An 11,554-nucleotide genomic window follows, 5' to 3' on the forward strand; every position below is an offset into this window, starting at 1 on the left:
GGGCAGAGCCAGGGTTCGTATGGGAGCAGCGCTGTCTCTGCTACACCAGGGCAGGAGAAGAGAGACTTGTAACTTAAGCTGGCTGCAGGGAAGTGTGCCCACTGTTCACAATGCTTCCTTATATTGAGATGAGAGACCAGATGAAGCAACATGTCACGTGATCACATGGGCAGTCTTGAGACAGGCTCTTTTTGTCCTACTGAATTCTTTGCAATAGAACAGGCCAGGAAGCTGCCTGAATGCCAGAAATAGGGGAGTAGTTAAGCAAAATATGGCACTTGATATATAACTTTATAAAAAATATTCGGAAACACGAAATATTTATGATAATGTTAAGTGGTAAAAGCAGGTTATAGCTTAATTGGTACACCGACAACTGCTGCTGTGAAAGCAAAATCCATTTTAGGATGTGACCGTGTGCGTTTTGTGTGTCTGTGCGGGGTGTGTGTGTTCAGGGCAGGGATTATGAACGTTCTTTTTAAAGTTCCTTAATGTCCTGTTGTCTTTTCAACAAAACAAAAGAGTGGGTAAAATAATTAACCCACTGCCAGAACTGACAACAATAAAAAAGCTTGTGAACTGATGTTATCTGACGCTGTCTGTTTGAATTGAGAAGCAATATTGATACAGTAGTTAAGAGCCTGGGCATTTCAAAAAAAATCTAGTTTCAATCCCAGTCTTACACTTGTTACCTATGTGAATCTGTGCAAATAATCTCAAGTCTCGGAACCTCATTAGTAAAGTGGGAGTAATAAAGGTTTCTTCCCAATGGAGTTGGCATGAGAATTCAGTGAGATGCGATACATGGGGCCGCCTAAACATGCGGTGCATATTAACTATTATCGCAAGTATTCAGTGTGTGTTTCCTATGCTCACCTGCTGGTCCTCCTTCAGATGACTCTGAAGGAGTTTTCCATGATGAACGAGGACCAGGACGATGAAGAGTTTCTGCAGCAGTACCGGAAGCAGAGAATGGAAGAGATGCAGCAGCAGCTTCACAGGGGACCCCAATTCAGGCAGGTTTTTGAGATCCCCAGTGGAGAAGGGTTTTTAGACATGATCGACAAAGAACAGAAAAGCACGCTCATCATGGTCCATATCTATGAGGATGGCATTCCGGGCACCGACGCCATGCATGGTTGCATGATCTGCCTTGCCGCGGAGTACCCAGCTGTCAAATTCTGCCGGGTGAAGAGCTCAGTTATCGGCGCCAGCAGCCGGTTCACCAGCAGTGCCCTTCCTGCCCTGCTCCTCTACAAGGGGGGCGAATTGATTGGCAATTTTGTTCGAGTCACTGACCAGCTGGGGGAAGATTTCTTTGCTGTGGACCTTGAAGCTTTTCTACAAGAATTTGGTTTGCTCCCAGAAAAGGAAGTCTTGGTGCTGACGTCCCTGCATAACTCTGCCACCTGTCACAGTGAGGATAGTGATTTGGAAATAGATTGAACTGAAGATCTAGTGGCCTAGATTTCTCATTGTTTAGGCTGGAAGACGCATGTCTGTGTGTTTATTTTTGTTTCTTCCCGTGTCTTCTGGCTTTGAAGCTATCCTTTGTAGTCTCTTTTATTATACGTAAAGTCAAGAAATCCTTAGATTAAATCAAAATGCTGAATCACCTTGTGGCTAGCAATAAAATGACTTAAAATTGTATAAACAGGAAACCAGGCTTTCGGACTGTTTACTTAAAATTCTCCAGCATGACATCCTTGTTGTGTTTTCCAGTCAGTATTTACATGGCATCCTAAAGACAGTGTCCTGGAAATTGTCTTCAGATGATCTCAGAGGCCTCTGCCAGGTCTAGGAGTAAAATGCTATAGTTAGTGTGTTATTTGCAACATAAATTGTGCATTTCCTTATTCAGATGATTGTACGTTATATTTATAATCAGATCCATAGTCTAAGAAGGCAGTTAAATTTCCTCCCTGCTCCCCAGACCCTGTTCTCTACCAGGGTCTTGTTTTAAAGTTCCAGGTGGCATGTGTTTACCTCATCAAGTGGGGCACCCTTTGCTGTTGGAGTTGATGTCCCCCTCAAGCATTATTATGTCTAGAGTAGGAGCAAGGATGATGCCGACTGCCCTGTTGATGCTAGAAGACCAGTTTGACTTACAAATCAGAGCTGGCTGCAGTTGGAGAGCCTTTTTTACAGGAGGGTCTTTGAGTAAAATCTTACTCCTTTCTCTGTCTCTTTTATTTAATAAGGTAATTTTTTGTTTAATGAAGATTTTTAAAAACTTCTAAGATTTTTTTTTGTAGATGTAGACATTTTGTTTGTTGTTAAATAAAACAATGGGACCATTCTGAGCATACTGTTTTATAGTATGGTCAGCCAATCTAGCAAACTTGTTTTCATGTTCTTAAATACTCTTCTACAACATTTTTAAAATGGCTATTGATATTCCATTGTATAGATGTCCTGTAATTTGCTTGGTGGTTGTCTCTTAAAAAGAAAAACAGCACAGACTTTTTATTACAAAAGTAATAGATGCTCATTGTAGAAAATAAAATGTAATAAAAATCATTAAGCTAAAAGCCTTATAATTCTACCAACCAAAAATAATCCCCATTGTCATTTTTACAGGTAGCTTTCTAGTCTTTCTGTGTAATAATGATTGCTATTTGCTTTTTTCCTCTTGTTTTTTACTTAAAAAATGTATATTTTAGGGTCAGGGGAAATGTAATCTGGAATTAAATATTGTCTTTAAAAGTCACTCTTGCTTTTCTTGGCTGTTTAGGAATTGACTCACTAAAGAAGGATCTTGAAAGTATCTGTTGTAGTTAATCAAAAAGAAAGTGCATGTTTTTTTTTTCTGATTAAAACTCATTGTAAAGTGTGGAAAATACAGAAAATTATTAAAAATAGAGACAATTGTCAATATTCTAGGTTATTTCCTTTCAGTCTTTTTTTGATATTTTTAATAACATTGAGAGATTACTAAATTTAGTTATGTGTTCTGTTTTATTATATTGTAAATACTTTGCCTTATTATAAAAATTTAAATAAATAATTTTAATGGCTTCATAATAGTCCATAATTTGTATATACCATAATTTATTTAACCAGTCCCTTAATATTGGATATTTAGAGTACCCGTTTTTTGCTAAAACACTTAGCATCTGTATTTTGGGCTATATTTTGGATCATTCTTGAAGAGGAATCACTGGGTGATGGACAGGAACATTTAAAAATAGCTTCTACAAGCCACCTTTTGTTCTTATTGGAAATGAAAATATATTACACTCTTATAGAATCTTGGCTTTGCCTTTCAGGAATGGAAATTCCAGAATAAAGTGAACAACATGGAATGGGGAAATGCCAGCGTTAGGTCTCCAACGCATGCATCATGCAAACGGCACAGGCTTTGGAGTCAGATCAGGGTTCAGGTTCAGTCTGTCATTGGTGGGGTAGCTTCTCGTGAGGCACCTGGTCTTCCCAATGCTCGGTTTCACCTCTGGAGTAGGGACAACGGTACCTGTTTCATGGGTAGTTCTGTGTCAGCTTCATTGGGGAATCTTGTAAGAAATGCACATTCTCAGGCCTCACCTTGGACCTACTGCATCAGAAATTCTGGTAGTGGCTCACTTTTTACAAGCCCTCCAGGTGATTACTAGGTAGTTTCAAGTTTGAAATCACCATCCTGTGGATTAAGGTGAGTGACAGCGTTTGTCACAAAACAAGGGTTCACTTCTTTTGGTTTCCTTTTTCTTCATTTATAAAGGAGGGAAGGACTTGAAAAAAGAGCATTCAGAGCACTTTTCTTCCTCTTTATGTGATTCTCCTTTTTAGCCATGGAATCGGGGGGAAGGAAAGAGAAACATTTGCCTATGACAAACTATGCCAATAGTTTTCCAGATTTCACTTCCTGGAATGAAAGCCCACTAACTTGTGGACTTTGTTTTCCTCTCTGCGTGTGGCATGACACAGTATTCACCCTGGGAATAGGCTGACACGTAGCATTGTTGTGGGCAAGATACTAATACCCCCATGCCTCAGTTTCCTCATCTGTGAAATGGGGATGTGTAACATGCATCTTCACATATAATACTTAAAACACTCGTCTATGGCCATGCCACCCTGAACAAGCCCGACGTCTGATCTCAGAAGCTAAGCAGGGTTGGGCCTGGTTAGTACTTGGATGGGGGACCACCTAGGAAGACCAGGTGCTGTAGGTGTAAAAAATAAGGGATCGTAAGCTGATAAGCTGATAAGGTCCTTGCAATCTGTGAGGTCAAGGGTTCCCTCACCTATAAAAAATAAAAATTAAAAAATTAAAAAATATTTAGAACGCAGCCAGCCTTCAAATAAATACTATCTGTTTTTATCATCACCAGTGCCCACAACTGTGCCTTTCATTTGGTAAGGCATCAGAAAGAATATAATGAACGTACCGGTTCTTTGAATGCGACGTCCTTTCAGGGTGGGAAGCAGCAACTTTGCAAAGATGAAGAAACCAAGTGACAATACAATGAAGAGACAATACAATGAAGTTAAAAAAGAGTAGCGGGGAAAATAGGTTGGAGGAAGAAAATAAGGGGAGATTTTTAAGAAGAGAAAAATGAGTTGAGCTGGGTATAGCCCTGGGTCTCCGGGGCCTGCCTGTGTTTCATGTCAGAACCTCCTCCCCTCTGGACTGTGGCCGTGACTCACAACATGACCCCCCTTCCTGCCATAGCTTCACCAAATTCTTCCTCCCAAAGTCCCTCATACCCCTGACCACACTGCCACCCACGTCCCACTACAGGTGGCAGCAATCAGGAGAATAGTGAACATGAACTCACTCTCAGTAGCCAGCTGTGAGCCCTTCGGCACGTCTCCTTTCCCTTGGCCTCAGTTTCCCATTTGTAAAGTGAGGGGTTGTATTAGATGATCTTTTAAGACCCTTCAGAGTCTTAAATTTTATGAATCAGTGAATTTTAAAAAATTCAGCTTTTATTTCGAAAACTTGAAAACCCACAGGAAAATGAATATTAATTACAATTAATACCTGTATACTCATCACATTTTGCTACATTCGCTGTATCTCTTTTTTTGTGGAATCATCTTAAAGTAAGTTGCAGGCATCTGGACTTTGCCTCTCAATCCTTTGCTGCATCTACAAAGAATGAAAAGGTCACTCTCCCTCGTAACCACAGTACCATCATCGCCCCCAAGAAAATTAACGATAACTCCACAAAATCCAAAATATAGGCCATAATCAATTTTCCCTACTTGTTTCCAAACTTTAAGTTTATTTTTAAATCTAGGATCCAATCAAGATTCACACGCAGTGCATTTTTGGTACTTTAGTCTCCCTTAAGCTAGAACAGTCTTCTTACCTTTGTTTCTGTTTTTCATGTCAGTGGCTTTTTAGAGTCCAGGCCAATTGTCTGACAGAATGCCCACGTTCTGATTTTTAATCGTGTCCTCATTTTTGACAGTAACGTGACCAGCGGTGATGTTGTGTAGTTCTTACTGCATCAAGTCAGGGGTACCGGATGTCTGCTTGGTGATCCGAGGTTTAATCACCTGGTTAAGGTGTGACTGCCAGATCTCCATATTATAAAATTATTTTCCTCTTTGTAAATAGTAAGTCATCTGTGATGCGATACTTGGAGACTGTGTAAATATCTTTCCCTCCCAAAACCTTTCACCTAATAGTTTTAGTATCTATTGATGATCCTTGCCTGAACCAAATTATTACATTAGTGATTTTCTAATTCTCTCATTTCTTTTGCATTTATTACCTGGCAATCTTCTGCAAAGTAGAACCCTACCTTCCTCCCGCCTCTTCAGTATCACTATAGACATACAGATTTTTATAAATTCAATATCTATTACCATCATTTTGTGTGTGTGTATGCTTTGGGCCAGTAGTAGCCTTTTAAAGCCAATTCCTGTATCCTTTTGAGATGAATCATTAGTCTTTAGGCCCTCCCCTTCTTTCTGGCTTAAGATGTTCCAGGATCATGTTTCTTTCTTTGCATAAGGGTTGGAATTAACTGTTTTCCAAGAAGTTCTGGTTCCTTTTGTGGAGAATGACATTTAAAACTAAAGGCTAGATAGTATGAGCATTCATTGCTACTGGGATGTTATTGCTTCCACGCCCTTGCAACGGACAGAACAGGAAAAAATATCGTTTTAAAACGATGAATTTATACTGATATTTCCAATGGAAACATAATTCCTAACATCCATATTTTTACTAATTTTTATTTTCATTTAATACACACATAGTAGTTTCATAATTATGCCTATGCCACTAATTAGTAACAACTCTAAAAATTTCAAGATTTGCAATTCTTTTTTTTTTTTTTGTTTTTTTTTTTGTTGTTGTCGTTTTTTCTTTACAGTGTATCCTGTTAAGGATGTATAAGATATGGAGTTAATTCAAAAATCATTTGAATTAACTTTTTCTGTGTGGTTATGTTATCAGCTTGATATAGAAGTAGATTCATTTATTTCTGTATGATTCAATTTTGGGATTTGCTTTTATTCATCCTTTTTAATTTAACCTTTTTTTTTTTTTAACACGTGAAGCATTTATCTACTTTGAAAGCCAACACTACATAAAGAGGTATCCTTAGTGAAGTCACACTCCCATCTTCATTCTCTCCAGCCCAAGAATTTAGTTTTGATTCTGTGAATGACCATAGGTCTCCTAAATGAGGATAATCAGAATCTATCTCAGAGGGTCGGTGCAAGGATTCATTCAAAGAGCTACAGTTCTCAGCATGGTGTGGCATGTAGTAAACATTTCATAAATGTTATCTGTTCATTTACTATCCATTCTCCACAAAGCCTTGAGTCCACTCATCAAAAAAGAACCTTATCTAAGACCCTGGAATCTCCTTGACTGCTTGGGAAAACCCTATATATCCCTTAAAACTCAGTTCAAATCTTTCATCCTCCCTGGATCCTTGTCTTTCCTGTCTCTTCGGAAAGAAGCGGTCACCACTCTGTGTGCTCCTTCAGGTTATGATGACATTGGTTAAGAAAAGTTTCGAGGGCACAAAGCCTGGCTCTGGCGAGCACTGGCTGTGCCTTTGTTCCCCGCCTGTAAAAACAGGAGATTGAATGACAGGTCCGTGAGGTAAACACTGGTGAAGCACTCAGCACTTTGATCAACACATACCAATGTCTCCGTAAGTTGTCTACTGTTGTCCTCGTGCTGTCATTTTGCATTTAATGAAAACTTTAAAGTTTTCCTTAAAGTATGACATATGAAAGTCCCGGTGACTTCAATGACTTCGTCTCCGTTTCCTGTCGGGTAATCCTGTCTTCAGCATGTGCGGTTGCCAAAGGTGAATCGTAACTGTTTGCTTACACATCAGACTATGAAGTCCTTGGGGACAGGGACTGGCTATGTCCTGTCATTTCTGGTCTCCGATCTAAGTAGACATAAGTGAATGCTGCTTAAGTGGGGAAAATCTCCACAGCTGGAATTGACCACAGTAGGGCAAAAGGCTATCCGTTATATTGCTTTTTTCCAAGAATGTTACATGTCTTTGATCAGAGGTGTACTACACGATGCTCACCTAGAACCAAGCTGCGAGTTCAAATTGAATCCCCAGCCCAGCCAAAGCATGTGGAAATGCTGGTTATAAGCTGCTATGACCACACGGTGGCAGCAGAGGAGGGGGAATGAATAGTTCTGTTGCTGTTAAGTAAGCAGTCCCAGACTGGATTGGGGAACTGAGGGCATTCGAAGTCTAGTACCATATACGAGTCATGTTAGGAAATTTGCTTTTGGGAACGAGAACCAGAAAATAGTACATTCACACCCTTCAAATAATGAGTAACAAAGAAAACAAATATTATTTGATAGATACAACTTATATACACTTCCGTGTTACGGTCAGTTAAGGCAGAGAGAAAAGCTGGCTCAGGAAGGGAAGAGGAAGGCAGTGGGCACCCAGGAAAAGTTCCAAGCTTGATCTTGGTGCTCAAATTCCAATCCTGTCGTTTATCCCCGATGACCTCTAGAAATAGATTGACCAACATGTAGTGAGATGTACTATGTGCCCTGTCCTTGTTCTAAGCACTTTACAGCTATTTTCTTAGATAAGTCTCATAACAATCCCAGAGAGATACCATTATCTTCATTTGATAGTAAGCAATTTGCCCAAAGTCAATCATCCAGTAAATGGTAAAGTCAAGACTTAAAACCAGAACCTTGGAGATTAGAAGTCAGGATCTTAGGACTGCTTGGTAGCCTCACCTAGGCTGTCATAATATTCACCCCAAAAGGCTGCCAGAAGGAGATTTGGGGTACCTGCACCAGGGTAGGCGCTATGAACTGAATTGTGTCCACCCAAAATTCACGTGTTGAAACTAACTCTTTTTAAAGAGTAACCACATGCCCCAAATGGTATCACTCGTGCTGGAGTCCTTGATCCTAAACCTAGATTTAAGACCTGATTTAGTTGTGGTTTCGGCCTCCCCCAGGAATATAATCTTAGTTCCTCTCCATCCACCCCCACATGAAGGAAGCAGAGGCACTCTGCATGATAAAACCCTTTTCATGGTTTTTAAAAGATGTCCTCAGGTCTAAAAAGAATCCTTTTCTTTTGCTAATAACAACCCAGCCACACCCTTCTCCCTATAAAACCTTCTAGTTCCTAAAACCCCTCTGAGAGCCTGCTTGCTAGGTGGGATGCTGCCTGATCCAGGAATCATTTAATAAAGCCAATTAGATCTTCACATTTACTCTGCTGAATCTTGTTCTTTAACACCCTCAGTGTGACTGTAGTGGGAGAGGACCTTTCAGATCAAAGGGAGTCACAAAGGTGGGATCCTAAAACAGCAGGACAGGTGTCTTTAGAAGAAGCACCAGAGCTTGCTCTCTCTCTGCTTGTACAGAGAAGAGGCCCCAGGAGGACACAGCGGGAAGGCAGCCATCCACAAGCCAGGAAGAGAGCGCTCGCCAAAACCCAACCCTGATGGCACCTTGATCTTGGACTTCTGGCTTCCAGAACGGTGAGAAAAAAATTTTGTTGTTGTTGTAATCCACCCAGTCTTCGGAATTTCATCATGGCTGCCCAAGATGACTAATTCAGTTGGTGAAATTATAGCTCTTCCGCTTTGTAGCCTTAGGCTCCCCGCTCCCCCAGCCCCCAGGCAGCTCTTCCTCTTCTCCAAAGGCCTCAGGTCTCTGTCATTGTCTTGTTCTTCCAATGATCGTCTGTGGGCCTGGAAGCATTTCCAACCGCTCAGCTCTTTCCTAATTTCAACACGTATTGTCCCCTCTGGGCGGTGCCCTGTGCTTGGTATTTGGAGGCAGAAGAGAAATCAGACACACTCTTTGCCCTGAAGAGATTCTTAGTCTAGCGTGTGTTGGGGATGGTTGCGGGGAGGAGAAGAGAGAGAGGTGGAGAGACAAAACCCAGCAGTCCTGAAAGGTGTGATGAGTATCTCATCACAGGGGCATACGGGGGGCCGGGGGCAGCACAGAGGAGGGGGCTCCTGGGGTTGAATGGACCAGGATGCTTTTCCTCTGTTGCTAGTAGCCTCCTGAGCATCCTGGGCTAATGGAGAAAAGACCAAGCTGATTGTTATGGACCGAACGTTCGTCTCCTTACAGTTCCTATGTTGAAGCCCTAACTTTTCATATGATGGTATTAGATGGGAAGGAGGCCTTTGGGAGGTAATTAGATTTAGACGAGGTTGTGAAAGTGGAGATCTCATGAGGGGATTCATGCCCTTTTAAGAAGAGGAAGAAGAGACTCCAGAGCTTCCTCTCTCCTCACTGTGAAGAAGCAGTGAGAAGGTTGCAAACCAGAAGGCGGCCTCTCACCAGGAACCGAATTTGCTGGCACATCGATCTTGGCCTTCTAGCCTCAGAACTATGGGAAATAAATATCTATCATTTAAGCCACCCACTCTTGGGTGTTTTGTTATAGCAGTCCAAGCTAACTGAGACACTGGTTCCCCCTCATTTCTATAAATTCAAGAGAGAAGAGAGAAATGAGACATCCCAAACCTATCTCAAAGGAGAGTTGGTAAGAATCACTTATCTCCCTCCTCCTGCCTTCATGCTGCCTCTGAACACTTCCCAACTAGCACAGACTTTCTGAAGGCAAGGATGCTATCCGCCTTTGCCAATCTCAAGTTTTACAGGATTGAGGTCGGTGGTTCTGTAAGTGTGCCATGCAGACCACCTGCATCAAGACCACCCAGAGTGTAGGGGTGGCTGGCTCTGGGGCCAGAGTTGGGACTGTGTTTGGAGCCTCACCGTTGGCTATGCCACCAACAGCTCTGTGCCATTCTGGGCTTTGTCCTCTCGGGGGCCATGGGGCTCTTTTGTCTGGTGGGGCCTTTCCCATCCTCTCTGCCAGGCGAAGGAGCATCTCCGCCTCCTTTAGTTTCTCCAGTGTCTCATCTGCCCTGTATGTTCCTTTTCCTATACCTCCCCAGGCGCCTGGGGAAAGTGCTAGGCTTAAGGTTTGACAGAAGGAAGACAAGTAAATACCGTATTAATGATCGTAACAATAGTAATAATAATAATAATAATGATAGCTCACCCAGGGTGCTTATTCAAAACGCATCACCCCAGACCTACTGATTCAGAAAGTTTGGAGGCGGAGGGTAGCATGTGCATTTGACGTAAACATCTGAAGTGAATCTGATGTGTGGTAGGTAGATTTGGAATGAGAGGGGCTGAGGGGAGGAGGTCTCCTGCTATCCCTCATTTTAGCCCAGAGCCAAGTCTCTGCTCCAAAACTGATTCCACCGCTTCCTAATTTGATGCCTTGGGCACATTACCTCCCCAAGCTGCAATTTCCTCCTCTGTAAAATGGGGACAGTCATGCGTGCGGCACAGGATTTCGATGAGCATTAAACAGTAGGATGAATGTAAGGCCACCTAGCCCTTGGTCGGTTAACATCCTACCTTGTCATTGTGGTTTCTGAGGTCCGTGGTTACTTGATTTCTTGATGCACGTGGTCAATGTCTTGGTCAGGATTTACCAGCTGTCAGTTGTTTTGTGGCTCTGAAGGGAAGAAGGGGTGGGGTGGTGGTGTCTCTGTAGGTGTAGGATCTGGCTCCTTGCAAAACAGAGGGCTATGTGATTAGCTTTGCTCACCTCATTCTTCCAGCCTTTGCCAATTTCTTTCTTTTTTTTTTTTTGCCTTTGCCAATTTCAATCTCCCTTCTCACAAGAGAGGCACTGAAAAGGTTCCCCGTGAATTTGAGTGTGGGGGAGATGGCAGCGTCTCCAAAAAAGGCAACCAATAGACGAACTCGCCTCTCTACAAAGAGAGAATGGATCTGGTTATGAAATCTGACAGGCAGAGCCATGACTACTATTACTAGCCCAATGGAAAAATATGACTCACCCTCAAAGAATACTTGGTAGATTGGCAGAGGCTTGAGGGCAGAAACTCACGAGGCTCAAAACAAGAATATCACTCTCCAAAAGCAAACAGCGAAAGCAAGTATGCCTTGGTAGATCAGTTCTCAGGACTCTAAATTGGCAGGGACAGGCTATGTTGGAGAAAGGCTAATATCAGAAATAGTGATCAATGTGCTATTACTGTGTAACATCACCCACAACTCAGTGGCTGAAAGCATGAATCA

General features: G+C 42.0%; 2 pseudogenes; both read left to right on the forward strand.

The window, feature by feature from the left end:
- Nucleotides 1-32: 32 nt before the first annotated feature.
- LOC111742469 lies at nt 33-3,021 on the forward strand (annotated as a pseudogene).
- Nucleotides 3,022-4,056: 1,035 nt separating this feature from the next.
- On the forward strand, nt 4,057-4,172 carry LOC111742518 (annotated as a pseudogene).
- The last annotated feature ends 7,382 nt before the right edge of the window (nt 4,173-11,554 follow it).

This window comes from Pteropus vampyrus, unplaced genomic scaffold, assembly GCF_000151845.1.
Source record: "Pteropus vampyrus isolate Shadow unplaced genomic scaffold, Pvam_2.0 Scaffold95, whole genome shotgun sequence".
NCBI lineage: Eukaryota > Metazoa > Chordata > Mammalia > Chiroptera > Pteropodidae > Pteropus > Pteropus vampyrus.